The sequence below is a fragment of the Emydura macquarii genome, unplaced genomic scaffold (assembly GCF_026122565.2).
Source record: "Emydura macquarii macquarii isolate MOO-44397 ecotype Brisbane River unplaced genomic scaffold, CSIRO-AGI_Emac_v2 contig_2205, whole genome shotgun sequence".
NCBI lineage: Eukaryota > Metazoa > Chordata > Testudines > Chelidae > Emydura > Emydura macquarii.
The window spans coordinates 8,886,993-8,900,268 of record NW_027132342.1 but is presented as its reverse complement, the minus strand read 5'-3'; the positions used below and the strand labels follow the sequence as shown (position 1 = coordinate 8,900,268).

The 13,276-nt window shown below is 40.0% G+C and overlaps 1 protein-coding gene across 6 annotated transcripts in view; it reads left to right on the top strand.

Annotated features, from left to right (window-relative positions):
• The window catches only part of PACSIN2 (protein kinase C and casein kinase substrate in neurons 2), a 110,323-nt gene that overhangs the window by 29,163 nt on the left and 67,884 nt on the right, over positions 1-13,276 (top strand). The gene's annotated exons all lie outside the window — the stretch shown is intronic.

Below are 13,276 nucleotides of genomic sequence, written 5' to 3'. Positions count from 1 at the left end.
AAAAATCAATAGTTGAGCTGTTTCTTAATGCCATGCTTTAATTTATAACAAATGATATGGGATAAAAATTAAACAGTGGTACGCTTCCAGAATTCTGTACTTCTGTAAGTTAATAGATTTAAGATATAGTATGTCTTAGTCTTACTTAGCAGAATTTTTTGAGAATAGTTTCTGTGTGCACAGTTAAAATGACTCTCTGCTTCAGAGAAATTTAATGTTAATATTTGGAGCATCCAAATTGATTTAATTTCTTTCAATACCAAGTTGCCTGAAAGTTACTGACTGGTAAATGCTTTTCAAAGGTAACCTGCATAGAGTGGGAAATAGTCTTTTTTTTTTTTTTTTTTAATCCCTTTTTGCTGCTTTATGACATAAAGGTGGCCTGAAAGGTTTCAGTTCCAAGAATTCTGCTTGGTTTTTCATGTTGCTTCCAACATTAAGTTCAGTCAGATTGGAAGGCTTTTACAGGAGAAGCAGCGAAATGGGTGATATCACAAGAGCCAAGGGAGTGAAAGTTGAGCAATTGAATTGGGAAGGGATTTTTCATCATACTGTCGAACATTTTTTAAGCACCTGTTTAATTTTAACAACTAACAGTTTAAATAAAATAGTACCTTCAATTAAGGTACTAAAACTCAAATTCTCCCTGAGACCTCCCAGAAGTCCTTCAGCAAAAACAAGGAAGGACAGTTGTGATGTATCTGATATTTCTAAAGTAAATAAGCAGTTAAAAAAATCCCAAGACTTTTAAGGAAAGCCTTCAAGTTTTTTTTTTAATAAAAAAGAAACTAACTTAAAAAAATTCTGTGCGGATCACCTTTGAAAGAGCTACAATAATGCAATATCTTTTACTATACACCCTGTACTTTTTTTAATCTTGTAATTTGAATATCTTAATCTTTGCTGATAGACATCTAATTTTCATACCAAATTTCAGATTTCAAAGGGGTATTGCTCAAATGAAAGTATTAGGGCATGTCATCTAAATAGATAATAGGCATATCTATCTTTTCTAATTATACATGTGCTCATACACACACTCTATTCATATACATATACATGTTTAATTCTTTGGATACTGTGTGAACACATCCCACCCTTTCATTTGACTGCCGGAATAGAAAATGTAAGTGTTCTAAAAAAATGTAATATAGGTTGGAATGACTGGGGTTCTGGTGAGTGTTCAGATTTTTTTGGGGTGTAGAGAGAGTATAAGAGGAAAAGGAGGAACTAATCAGCTCTAATCAACAACCATATTTAGCAAGAATTTTATCCGTTTAAAATTCTGTCTGCTCTTACAGAAAATTATAGTGCTGAATAACTAAAAATTATACAACAAACTGAAATATTCCTCTCTCCCTTAAAAAAAGTAAAGACAAGTTGGAAATAATTTTAAACTTCCTTGTTGCCAATGTTTCAGATTACTGAAATGGAAAATTGACTACAGTTTCAAATTACTATTAATTATTTAGGTTGTCTCTTTCACTTTTTTGCATTTCACTCGGCTTGGTCAAAAATGTTTACTTTTGTTTAGCTCTTTTGCATTAGCTGCAATATTAGAGTGTTTTAAATCAAAATGGTCACTTTGAAAATTAAAAATTACATTGCAGGGAGTCTTGTAACAGCCTTTGGTTAAAAACTTAAATATAAACAAAACAGAAACGTAATATTTTGGGCCTAATTACCCAACAAATTGGCTGTATATTTTCATGGTTCCTATTATAGCAGCAGAAGAGCGTTGCTGTCAATGTGGGAGGGCTGCTTGTCTCCTAATTCCTCGACTTCATCCTGTTGCATTTGCCACGAGGTTTGATACCCCTTTCTGTATTCTCTGGGACTTAATGAACTTCTTAATTCAAAAGCAATGTAGTTGTCCACAGCAGGAGCTGAACCTACCACATAATAGCTGCTCTTACGACTCTGACTTAAGAAGGTGCCTTTCCAAAAATCCTGTAGAGATGTGTGGACTGGGAAGCATGGGCTAGCTTGATGGCAGAAGTGGGTAACTCTACATTCAGTGTAAGCCCAGGGGTTAAATTCGGGCTCAAGCCTAACCCAAATCATGCTAACTCAGGGCTTGGACCAAAGGTCCCAGGACCCCATAGGTATTGAGGGTCTGAGCCTGAGTGAAGCCTGACCCACCGTTCAAGACCTATTGCTTTGCAGTGTAAATGCAGCCACACTGGACTTGTGCTCTGCCAGAAGTATCCCACAAACTCAGGGGCAGACTTTCTTTGTTGTCTGGACAGTCAAGTTTTCCCAAAGCGCACCATAAACAAAGAGCTAGAGTAGCTACTTTTGGGAGGACTCTAGGAAATCTGCGATATGAGTGGTTGGACTTGGCCCTGCATAATGCAGTGAAGATTGGGACCCAGGGTTCAACAATTCCTAACCTGGATTTACAAATGAGTATAGACACTCAAACCATATGTTAACAAACCCAGGGTCTTCTAACTCAAATTCTGCTAAGGCTGGGTTTACATTGCTGTGTAGACATACCCAGTGTTTCTTTCAGGCCACGCTCTCTGGAATGTGTGCAGTCTACTATGATAGCAGCTTAGTAGAGACTTCAACTTTTACTCTAAATTTTTAACTTTCTATACCCATAATTTTACATTTTTCTACTAGTTTTTATTTGTTTTTTGTAAAATATTATGCTTTTTTCTAGAAACTGCACCTACAAGGAAGCTGCTACAGGTAACATAGGATATAGACATAACTATGTGAATGTTGGTATAAAACTTCAGGCAGTGAACTCTAGATAGTACTGCTTTTTGTTAACATTTAAGCTTCAGAAAGCTTAGAGCAGGGGTGTCAAACATATGGCTTGCGGGCAGCATCCGGCCCACAAACCTTTTTGATCCGGCCTGCGTCCGGCCAGTTTTTTTGAGATGTGCTGCCACCCAAAGTGAGGGCATTGGCACTTAAAGAGATTTCTCTGCCTACGGCATTGCCGGTTTAAGAGTCTGTGAAATGTCTTAAAACGTCGATGCTGGATGCAGAGAAATCCCTTAAAGCGGCAATGCACTCAGTCTGGCAACACAGCCCCCCACAAAATCCCGCTGTCGAAAACGGCTGATGCCGCGCCGCCGAAAGGAGAAGATGGCCCGAATTTTTCGGCGGAGGGTATTGTATGGCCCCTGTGAAGTGCAGTTCATGAGAATTTGGCCCGTCACCATCAGTGAGTTTGACACCCCTGGCTTAGAGGCTGCTGTGTCACATTTAGCAAAGGCAAGCTACAGTATGTTAAGCTATTCTTGTTCGTTAGTTGGCAGACTGTAGCACAGTTTCTGTGCCTTTGGAAGGCTTCAAAAACATAGAATCAGTTCAAAATACTTTTGAAATAAATTTTTGGGAGAAGTTTCTTTGTAATGACTAAATTAGTAAGTCTCTGACTACCTTAAATCAGGTTGAAATGCTAGAAATTGTGCTTGATGATGAAACATGAAAAAAATATTTGGGTCATCAATGGCAAATATATTAAGAAAGTTGTTTTTAAACTTAGGAATGTTTTTAGTTTCATATGTTAATCAAATAATATGGGAACTCTTGTTTGGTCTAACTCTATGCATGTATTTTCCTGCAAGTGAACTACTTTTTACATGTGGTTTATCTGTCCTTTTTCCTGGCCACTGCATTGTGTAGTTTGTAGACATCAACATTCAGTATTCTTCAAAGTATGGCCAATAAGTGGAGTTTAATTTTCATTATTGAAAAAATCAAACAGCATTCAGTAGTCTATCTAAAAAGACCCTGTGCACATAAATGAATGTACGTTTCAATCGTCACTTGGAAGCAAACCAGTTTTCTAAATTGGAGCTTTAGCCTACTGACAATGCGTAGGGGGACATACACTGCGTCAGTTTCCAGATATACAGACTCAAATTCCTAGTAAGTATGAAGTCTATTTGATAGAGAAATCAAAGATGGAAAACTTGGAGGAACTGAGGGCAGAGATGAGGAAAACTTGTCTTTCTCTCTCCCAGTACCGTGTGTGTGTGTGTGGGGGGGGGGGACGGACGGACAGAGAGAGACTGAGAACTAAAAAGTGATTTAAATGTAGATTTTGGAGTTTTGCAGACCAACTGTAGTGTCATTTTCTACCCATTAAACAAGAACACTTCTGATTTAGTGGTTGGATAGTTTTGATTCAATACTTCGTGTTGATAAGTGACTTTGCATCATGGATTGTTCTGCAGGGGAATCCTTGAGGGCATCTCAATAATGCTTTTGCTAAGAACTGCTGATTTGACGAGAAGCATCATTGATCAGGGAACCGTGCTGCAGTACTGGACTTCCAGATATCAAATATACTCCAGAGAGTTAATATATCTGCTTTTAAAACATAATAAATACAAACTTTTGTAATATAATAGTAGCTTACGTCTCAACCTTTTAATTTAATTTTAGTTCCAAATATTTATCTGACTTATTCTCCTCATATGAAAAATCAGATTCTGTTTAAGTGCGGAGGTTGTGTTAAGCAGTGTTTCTCAGACTTTTTGATACCAGTGACTGGCTTGCTGCTTTCCTAAAGCGTGTCAGGGAGATCTCAGACACTGGCACCAGTCCACGGACTGGTAGTTGAGAAACACTGGCATAAAGGAATGGTGGGATGGCAGTGTTAAGTACTCTCAAAAACCTCATTGGCCTGAAAAACACTAGCAATCCAAGTTCATTTGTGGTTCAGCTAATGAATCTGACCTTTGCAGACAGTACTGCATTCATTTGTTTTATAAAATGTGTTGTCATCAGTCAGCCATGGAAACTAATCTTCCGTAGGTTGATATTTTATGTCCTAATATACCTAAAACTGCTGCACCTAGGTCAGATCTTGTATTGGGCAGAATTATAATTATCTGCACATGGTATATAAATATGCATGTTTGAGTTTTTCTTTACATGTGCCAGAAATATCACTTGAGCTCAATATTCTCAGTTTATAGTACATTTGCTACTTCTATAGTGCTGTAATCCTTGGTGTTCACTCTAAATAGCTCTAGCTGTACAGAAAGCTATGTAGGTATTTCTTTTTGGGATTTAATTTACAATGACTGTCTTGTCATATATTGTCAGCTAAAATGTAAACAAAATTGATGTCTGCTGCAAAAGAAATACTTAGGCCTATGTTTTCATGGAATTTATTGTGGTATAGAAGTTGAAGATACTGTCAAAGTTTAGTACAATTAAACTACATCTTAGTAGATTTGTTTTCATCAGTGCTGGGTCAGATTTGTTTCAATAACTTCTGCTGCTCATGTTTGTGGATGAATAGGAAGGGGTTGGCAGAGAAGCTCATGAGTGGGAATTGCTGCAGTGAAGGAAGTACAGAGGAAAGAAAAGATGTGCAGAGAGAGGGAAGAGAAACAGGAGGAGGATGGAGAAGGAAGAGAGCAGAAATGGTGACTGTGAAAGGGAGTACATTTTCTTACTGAATGACACTGACAATATGGTATTGAACAAATAACTAATATACTCTCAGGGAATTCTGCAGCAAAAACTTTACAATTCTGTGCACAATATTTTAAAATTCTGCAAAATCCTGCATATTTTATTTGTCAAAATAACAGAATATAATCACTTTGAGTAATTAATTTAAACTACAATACAGAAACATATTTCCCGCACTTCTCAGAAGTAAAGGCTTGGGGAATCGGGGTAATGGAGATGCTGAGGAATTTGGAAGGAGCCTGAGAGTGAATCTGGAAGGTGGTTGGGTGTGGGTGGCAGACGTATGGAACTTTTTTTTTTTTTTTTTTTTTTTTTTTTTTTTTTTTGGGGTGGGGGGTGGGGGGGAAGGATTGATAGGGAGTTGGAGGAGCTTCCCCCATGCAGACTCTGGCTGACCTCCTAGCCTCTCATATTCAGTTACGCACATCTGCCCCCATCCCCATGTGGCCCTGCACCCCCACGCCCACTCAGCACCCTGCTCGAGTCTGTCCCCCCACTAGGCCTTCTGAACCCTAGTCTGTGACCCCCCAGCAGCCCTGTGTGCCCCGCTCTCTGTCCCCCCCCATCCCATGCCTCCTCACCTGGCCCTGCGGGCAGGGTGCTGTGAGGAATGCAGCCTTTCCTCCTCCATATCAACAGCTGGCTGTGTTTTCTGCAGAGAGGGAAAAAAAATTTGCAGGGGACACGAATTCTTGGCCTGCGCAGTGGCACAGAATTCCCCCTACTAGTAAATAGTTCAGTTATTATATAAAGGCCATAGTCTACCCTTGATTTTTGTACAAATTTCCCATTGACATTGGTGGTTGTCCTGGTATAGATTGAGAATGCCATGGAGTCCAAATGTATAACTTGGCATATACTTGACAAAATTAAAAATGGAATTGAACCCTCTACCCAGTACTTAGCATTTTATACCACTTTGTATATTCAGTGTACAAGTCTCATAGGCTTCACTTGCAGTTGCAGAAGCATTAAGCATGTACAAACCTGACCAGTATGTCTAAAGTTAGGCACCCATAAAATAAGCAGCAAACACTTAGTGGCCACCTGTGAAAATGTTGGTGTAAGTAACTTCCCAGTATCACATAGGAACTATGTGGCAGGATTCAGTTCTCCAGAGTATCAGTCAAGTGCTTAGATCACAAGAGGAATCCTTTCCTGAGCTCTGTGCATCCAGGACACTGAAAAAAGGCAGGGGGAAAAAACCCCACTGATCATATAATTAGACTATATCATAATGCATAAGCACAAAGGGGCTGAATTATATTTGCATAGTTAGCCTCTGTCACTTTCTAACTTTTCAGTGCTTGATTTTTTGCATCCTTCATGTTCTTGTAATATAATTTTTTGGATGCAAGTTTAAAAAAAACCCAACAAAACCCAGAAGATATAATTTCCATCATGTTAAAACCAACATCCCCCTTCCTCTCCCCCAAGAATCAGCAGCAGCATTGGATCCTTTAGATCCTGCACAGAGCTCTACCACTTCAACTACAGAAGTGTAACTGATATCAGTAGCAAACTGTTATCCTCTGTGGACTAGCAACAAAAGGGGGATGAGAGACAATTTACCAGTGAGTTTCACAGATCTTTGCTAGACAGCAAAGGAATGTTGAGACTTGGAATCTTGGTTTTTATTCCTAGATAATGGAATGTACTGCAGTGTGGTTAGATCTTTCTTGTCCTGTCCACTCCAAATGCTCACTCTGTCCCCTAATATTTACTCACAGCAGCTTATTTCTGTGTGCCATCTCCCTGCCCTGTTCCTCTCCCCTCCTTTGTTTCATCCCTCTGAATTCCAGTCAGGTTGTTACCTCCTTCTGAGTACCAGCAGGGGAGCATTGAGAGTACAAGAGAGATGGTCTTCCTGCACTTAATTCCTGCTCCTGTTGCCCCAGAGTCCTTTCACTGCCAGGAGAAGCTCCTGGACTGGAGCATGCCCATTACACAATCTTCTGAGAATTTAGCTGCTAAACTCTAACAAACCTCTACTAACTGTGAAAACTGCCTCCCCCCCATGACCTATAATTTAGCCAAATTTGGATGGATTTTCACTGAGAAGACAAAAGGCCTTGAAACTAGGGCAAATCCTCTACCAAGTTTCTAGTCCCTGCTCCAAAACACACACTAGAGTTTTTCAGTGAAACAGTTGTAAGAAATTTTTTAACATGGGCAAAATTTATTTTTCCTTAATTTCTTTCTGAGAAAAAACTGAAATGTTTGAATAAATAAATAAATAAATTTTTGGCTTCTGGCAAACTCCCAACATGGGAAATTTCAGCCTGAGTAGTGGAAGTTTGGCAAACAGGGTCTTTATAATGGGAAGTTTTAGGCTACTTAACTGTCATTTTGGCTGCTGCTACTGAAAAACCCTATGGACAGCAGTGGCACTGATGAGATTCATGTCTTATTTCATACTACTGCTAATTGGGAAAACTATGAATTGCAAAGGTAGTTAAGGTGTAGAGCAGAGGAAACTCTTACAGCATCCAGAAGTTTGGAGTAAGTATGGAATAATGGATTCTTACCTTTTGTATACAGGTTTCACAGACCCATTAATCAGTGGGCTCTCAGTCTGCATGAAGCTGTGTAGGCAGAGCCAGACCTGTGAGTTGCTGTTGTGGGTGGGCTGGCCAAGTATGCTGAAAAGGCGCCTAGTTTTCATTCTGCCTCAATAGCTGCAGGACTGTTTATCAAAGTTCCTGTTGCAGAGCAAAAACATTTAATATAAATTAACCTTCTATAGTTTCTGGACCTCTCCTACATTGAGAATTTAAGGGTCTGGTTCTTGTCTACTGCTGAGACACCATTGGTGATATACCCAGCCCCTACACCCTCAAAAGTGCAGCCTGAAAGAGAAAGGCAAGAAAAATGGGCAAGCACAGATGTATGCTGTTTGCTCCAGTCCATTTGGAGTGCCTAGATGGGTATCTGCATATTCTATGTTCAGGAGCTTTGCACATCTCAGCAGAGCCAGCTGGAGCAAGGACCTTTGTGGAGTCCCTCTCTTGAGCTAGGAGTAGGAAACATAGACCCAGAGCAGCAAAACACTGGACCCTCTAGCAGGTTTCAGAGTCCACGCCCAGGGGAAAAACTGGAACATGATCCCTCTAAAGAATGGGACAGTCTCCACTTTTGTGATGGGGCACGTGTATGTGGCTGCAACTGTGAACCAGGTTCTTATCCCCCTGCTCCCACCTCCTTAGAAGTGCTTAAAGTGGAAGAGGGCTGAAGGGGACATGGGAGAAGTAGTCAAGGAGCATGGAGCACAGAAATCCCCCTTTCTCTAAGGCAGCCTGCCTGTCAGCTCATACAGGGGATGCCTCAATCTGTCCTCAGTCCCCTTCTCTGGGGCTTCCCCTCAAGCACTCAGTCCCAGGGTATGCTCTCCCCTTTCAGGGCTGGAATCTGATCACTCTGGGAGGCTATATCACCACCAGCCTCATTTGACTTGTAGGGTTCAGAAAAGTGTTCACTGTCAAATTTACCATAATGGACCTGGATCTGGTGTAGCAATTTTTCTCCAGCAGTGTTCCCCGCCATGCAGACTCAATCAAAGCCTCCATCTCAGGAGATGTGCACAAGGGTTTCAGCACTGGGCCAAAAGAAAGGTCAGGTCCAGGGAATTGGATTGCTTTCCCTTCAGTTAAGGGATTCCCGGCAAGAGGTTCTCCCTGTCACCCCAGATGGCAAGCATCTGTGGGGCAAACTAGAGAGAAGTAAAACAAGAAGTAGGTACAGTGTCCAGTCCCCATAGTCATCTGGCTTGCTTGCTTTCTTTCCCAGATTCTCACAGGACAAAACAAATAAGTAAAAATCCATTTATTCATGTCTGAATATTGGTGACATCATAGCAGAGTTTCTGGAAGCCTTCTTAATTTGTCACTAGCTTCAAGCACTCAGTAGCTCACTTACGAGTGATTTGCTGTATACCGTATAACTGATCTCTTTGCTGGTTATTCCCCACTATGATGACATTCCCCCACTCTTTCCACGGTAACTTTCTTGAAGTTGTTTACATCTCTATGCTTGATTCTATCAAAATACATAAGTTTGCCCCTGTTGATTTCTGACAGCAGGGTCTGCTTCTCTCCAGTAATATTTCTAGCAAAAGCATTTGTTGTTTTTATCAAGGAGATATGCAAAAGCACAAATCTCCTAGGGTTCAATTTTCCTTTTGTTAGCAGCATTCATTTCCCATGATTCACATCCATATATTGCTATGGAAAAGTTAAGCTTTTCATCGATTGAACCTTTGTATATTTGGAAATGCAATGGTTTTTCCAAACTTTCGTAGGGAGGCCATGGCTCAGTGAGCCATTTTTAGTCTTTCAGTTTCTCTGGAACAGCCTCCTTTGCTGATTGATATATGGCCATGTATTCTGTATGTCAAAAAGGCTGTACTACTCAGGAGATCTAGGAAACAGACCCAAAGCTCCTCCACCTATGTCTGAGTCTTCTGATGCTGATTTTTCAGGGAATGGCAGGTCTAAGAAGGAAGCAGAAATCCATTTCTTACAAGCACAAGTTGTCCCTTGTATCTTTTGGGAAGAGGGACAACTTTCAAATTCAGAACAGGACCCACAGGAGGAAAAGCAGAAAAAATGTCTGGTTATTATTCAAATCCATGTTTATCTCCTGAGGCAACTTCTGGCAAGAAAAGATGGCCAGGCCGACATTCTGAACTCTACACTGGTATAACTGTGTCGCTCTGGGAGTTGACAAATCCATGCCCCTGAGCAATGCAGCTATACCGACCTACTCCCACCACTCCCCCCCCCCCCCCCCCCCCCCCGGTGTAGACAGCTATGTTGACAGGAATGCTTTTCTCATGGAGGTGAATTAATATGCTGACAGAAGAAGCTCTCCCATCAGCGTAGTAGCATCTTTACTGAAGCACTAGAGCAGCCCTGTTGCACCACAGCATTTTAAGTGTAGACCTGCTGTCAGAAAGAGAAAGAAGGAACTAGATCAGAAGAGCAGTAACACCGCTCAGAAGTACCGTTCCTCAGGATCCCAAACTGAACTTTACGTTCGACTCAGCATGACTTTGACAGATGTGATCAAGGAGGAAGTGGAATCACCAGGAAAACCTGAGAGACTAAGCAAGGTGGCAAAGAAATACTACAGTGTGCGCTAATCTGAATCAAATTTTTGTTTCTCATTCTAAGGTCAGTGTAGGCTTATAATAAACATTCACTACCCCTGATATAAGTTTTATACAGTCTCTCAATAACTGTTGTATATCATTGTTCAAAAAATTCCATTTCAGTTTCCTTGGATTATTACATAATTTTTCCACATTCATCAGCTGGTGAGTTTCTCTGCTGCCTTTGGATTCCACTTCCAATAGTTTTTGTCCTTCGGCTTTGCCATAGCCCCCAGGTTATTTATGAAGGTATTAGCTGTTTTGGTACCTGCCCTCAGGCAAGAAGGGGTCACCTCTATCTAAGCCAATGCCACCATGTCTACACTACTATAGATTCTCATATTAGTGAGATTAAAGCTAGCACAGATATACCTACCCATGCTACAGCCACACCTTTACTTGCAGTGAAGATATACCCACAGTCTTTCTCTAGCAATCCGCATCAAAACCCACTTGCTGAGAGCAGTAGCAGCCTCTTACACATCATATGATGGAATTTGGTGGGCTGCCACCTGGTCATCTACTCGTACCTTCCCAAAATCTTAAAAGCTGTGCATTCAGGCATCTGAAGATGCTGCCTTTAAGATGGTGCTCAACTGAGTGATCTCCCAGTAATAAAGGAATTAAAAACCCTTTATATAGTTGTATGTGAACCCTCCCTAAAGGCAAACTGCTATACAAAATTCCACTGGCTGATGGATCTGTGGCCCATATAAACATAATAGGAAATTTTATTCTAATTTACCAAAATTTTCCTTTCTAGGTTATGGTAGCCACAGATCTAATCCTTCCTTGCTTTTGGAGTGTTTCTTTAGCTAACAGGATAAGTTCTTTGGTTCTTTCAGATTGGTTAATAAAATTATCATTGTTTATTGCTATCTTGCATATAAGCTCATTAGCAAGTTTCATTCTGCAGTGGATATTATCCTTTGTTATGGAAGCTATCTGGTGGGCTCTTCATTGTTGCCGGCTGCGCTCTTTGCTATCACTGACTGGCTGGTCTGGTTCTGATTATGTATCCAAACACAAGCTGAGAGCTCATTAGTTAATGCATCTGTGGATCTTGTAGTTCAAATGAAGTTTTCAGTAAGTCAAAATAAATTTTTCCTGTTTCCCATCAGTGCCATAAGAACGGTTGGAAAATTAAGCAACCTTTTTAAAGTCAAAGTTTGGTGTAAGACAAGGGCATATGTAGTCAGTCACTTTTCATCACGTTCTTAAACTGGATATTAAGAATAGTAGATGAATTGAAGGGCATAATGTTGTATGATCATGAGTTAAGCTCCTTCACTTATGTAGATGACCTCATGCAACTGGCGGACATGTTTGTATTAATGGTACTCTTTGCTTCCTTGGAAAATTGGTGTAGTCAGCTTGTACTTAGAGTAAATGCCAAGATGACAAAATGGTTGCATCTTGGGAAAGGGACAATAGATAGTATTGAAATGTAGCAGCAGTGAAATTGTAGAGTAAGTAGAATCTTGTGTGTACCTAGGAAGCTTGATCAGTGCTGACGGTTGCACCCTGGATTAGGTTTAAAAGGAGATATACCTTAGCTATGAGTGCTGTATGGAAGTTGACAAAATCATGGACTAATAAAAGTATTGTTTGGTACCAAACTGGTATCAAACCAGTTTACTTAAGTCTTATTCTGTGGTCAGAAGCAGCTGCATTAAATGAAAGATATTAAAAGTCTGGAAGCAGTGGAGATAAGGTGTGTGTATTTGTGTGTTTTGAAAGATGGCAAGTGTAAAATGGAATGATTTTAAGACAAATTAAGTAAGAAATAGAAATCAAGGTATGGGATTGGCTATAACTGAGAAAATTACAGTGGTGGGGACACCACACCGCAGAAGCCAGATAGCATACCAAAGAAAATAATGCAAGCACAAGCAAGATTAATCTGACTAAAGGTCAATCACCGACTAGGAGGTGGAATGCTTAATTCAAGGTCATGACCAAAGAACGAACGATGGACAGGAGTGAATGGTGATGCTGTACTGATCCCTGGGGGATGAAAGAGAGAGTCCCCATCAGACATGAGTCTTAGGAATGGAGCATATTCTGAAAGAAATGGAGGATTTGAGAACTTTCATTCCTACTAGCCAGATTCAACAGATAAAGTGCTAGAAAAAGATTTAGGGGCTAGCACCCTTCCATGAGCTGAGGATGTAAATTTTTAACTTGGAAAATGGGAAGTCTTTGTCCTTTTTTTGCTGGACAACCTCTTGGATTCTGCCTTCAGGTAAAGTTGATGATTTGGCATCGATTTTCAATCTTTTCCCCTTTGGTAATCTGGATTGATAGAATAAAAATTAGGCATAAAATATTTACATTTCCCTCCATTTTGTGGTTATTAAACTAAAAGTATGAAAGACAAAGTTCAGATTTTTTTTCTTGGGCAAACTTTTCAAATTCATTTAAGGGTTTGGGGGAAACTCAACCCTAAAGACAGATGTGTTTTAAAGACTGGCTGTTCTAATAAATGTATTTCAAGAGGACAGTATGACTCGTAGCTTAATGTTGGTATATTAGTATTAAGTTTATTTTTAAGTACGACCAGAGCTTCTGTGCTAGTTGTTGCCATGACTTCATAATATTTCCCTTAATATACTCATTCATACTTTCTCATAGCATAGTTTCTGGCATGTATAAACATTAAAATTAATCAGAATT